The sequence below is a fragment of the Geospiza fortis genome, unplaced genomic scaffold (genome assembly GCF_000277835.1).
Source record: "Geospiza fortis unplaced genomic scaffold, GeoFor_1.0 scaffold72, whole genome shotgun sequence".
Taxonomy (NCBI): domain Eukaryota; kingdom Metazoa; phylum Chordata; class Aves; order Passeriformes; family Thraupidae; genus Geospiza; species Geospiza fortis.
In genome coordinates, this window is record NW_005054338.1 from 564,210 (window position 1) to 566,606 (window position 2,397).

At 37.6% G+C, this 2,397-nt stretch overlaps 1 protein-coding gene across 1 annotated transcript in view; it reads left to right on the top strand.

Annotated features, from left to right (window-relative positions):
• Window positions 1-2,397, top strand: part of EPHA3 (EPH receptor A3) — a 185,730-nt gene that overhangs the window by 1,306 nt on the left and 182,027 nt on the right. The gene's annotated exons all lie outside the window — the stretch shown is intronic.

Genomic DNA, 2,397 nt, shown 5'->3' on the forward strand with positions numbered 1-2,397 from the left:
AGGTGCCCGGGGCGAGCCGCCTCTGCCCCAGCCCCCGATCGCTCTCAGCCCGGTGATAACTCCGAGCCCTTACTCGTCTGCAGGGCTGGTGGTTGCGCTAGTCGTCCTGCCTTTCAAAACTTTTAATTAATCCGCAAAAGAAGCTTGTTGCCCTGTAAAACCTCCTCCTGGTTCCCTAGTGGGTTTGTGTCAGATCGCGTTGTTTGTATCGGATGTGTTGTCAACGCGTTAAAGTTGTGTTTGTGTGTGTATGTGACTGTAATTTTCCGAGGAAAAAAGAGTGAGTGGTTTATTTTCTTTTGGTGTGTTAATTCCTAAGATGACACTTGCTGAAAACCCATGCTAGTTTCAGGGAAAAAAATAAATAGTGACAACCAGACACTGTGAAACTGATTGAAATACTTGAAAAAAAAAAACCCTAAAAGACCCCTGTCCTTTCCTTACTAAAAAAAAAAAAAAAAAAAGGAATGGAGCTTTTGCTTGCTTGCAGTGAAGGCACTCGGCATGACCAGGTTGTCCAGTGCAATTATCTTTCGGGATAACATCTAGAGGGCAAAGATTGTGAAGAACTTCTTGCACCAACAACCGTGTAAAACTCACACCTGCTTGAGTTGGATGTTGTGTAGAGAAGCTCTGAAACCTGTCAGAGCAATTATTTATTTCTCCCTTACAAATAATGCTGATGTAGTTACTGATATTCTGGGTGCTTGTGCGATAAGGCAGTGAGATAACAACTTTCCATGATTTTTGGAAGGAAAAAGAAATATAGTAAAAAATAACTGAGGAAAGATGCAAAGTCCTGGGTAATCTTTAATCAGTTGGTTTCATTGCTAGGAGGTAATTACAGTGCCATTATACAAGAGGAGCAGTATGTCATCTGCTTGTATGTTTCATGCAAATTTGTTTTGTATGCAGTGCTTTATAATTTTTTTTTAATGAGCGTGCTTTCCACTTTTAAACCTCCAGATAGAAACTATTTTGTAAATATTGTCATCTCTCAAAAATAATTTTCAGAAATGAAAGCAAGAGTGTGGGTAGGGGTTACTGTTGTCTTATCACCATTCCTCTTAGGGAAGGGTTGCGGTTCTGTCAGTCAGTGGAGCAGCTCTGCCTCCATGGCAGTGGAGACACATTCTGCAAACTGAGAGTGACTATGCCAGAAAGATATTGGAGCGTTCCAGTTTGCAAAAAAACCCCACTTTTTGTGTCTTTGTTTCGAGCCACTGGCGCTGAGAATTGAGAAAGGAGGGAAAATATGGGTATCATACGGAATGCATGTTAAGTACACTTGTCCAAGTCAGCTTTCAGCAAATGCTGCCTCCCTTCTCTCTCTCAGCTTCAAGAGCTTGTACAAGATGAGCAATATTTGCAAAATTGGTAGTGAAAACAACAGTAAAAATGCAGTTACAGGAGAGTAACCTGCTTTTGAGTGGCGTTTTTTTTTAAGTATATGTTTTGCTCTGCTTTTAAAAAAGAGAAATACTTTCAGTTTTCTTTAAAAAAAAGAGATCAACTTTTAAGGGCTTTTTAGTTGGTTTTTTTTTTTAAACCCCATTTAGGAAAGCTCAGTAATCCTTTATTTATTTACATTATATGGATTGATCATGTGAGCTTAGAAATCTTAATTCTTATAATTTGCTGACCCACTAATTTGATGAACGAGTGTTAGCGTACAGCTTTAAATCATGTCAGAAGATGACATTTTTCTCTATTAAATAATCTTTTTCTAACCACTTCATTTACATTTCTGGTGTTGTTCCCATACATTTCCTCCCAAAACTAGAGATAGATGTTTCTATATTTCTCTGGCGTATTTAGAAAAGTTTCCTTTTTCCACCACTGAGAATAAAAAAAAATATATTTTGGACATCATTTATTAATGTAAGCACATAGATAAAAATGTCTACCTTTTCCCTTACATTTTATATTAAAGCTACTGTTGAAATTCTCCCCATAAATTGTTTTAAGAGTGGATGGAACTAATTTCTGGTGGGTTTGTGTAGCTTAGTCTAACTTCTAGGGGATGTAAATGTTGCAGTGGGCACGTTACAAGAGTGTGGGCAGAGAAATAGCTCCTGAATTTATTTGACTTGAAATAATATTTTTTTTTAAATCCAACTTCACTTAACAATTGTAATTAATATGAAAACTCGTGACTGTTGGTGGTAATACTACAGTGGCAGTGGATGGGATGAAGGGAGAAAAGGATGAAAGAGGAGCTGAAGACAAACTGCTGTCTTACTGCACTTTGTGGTGCTCAATGCTTTCCTTTTTTGTCTTTTTCTTGGAGAGCTTGAGATTTTCTTAATTTGCTTCATCCCAGAGAAATTTTATTTAGGAATTTTTCTGGATTAAAAGTAAAACTTTGCCCCAAGTTTGTTTTCAAATTCTGCAGTG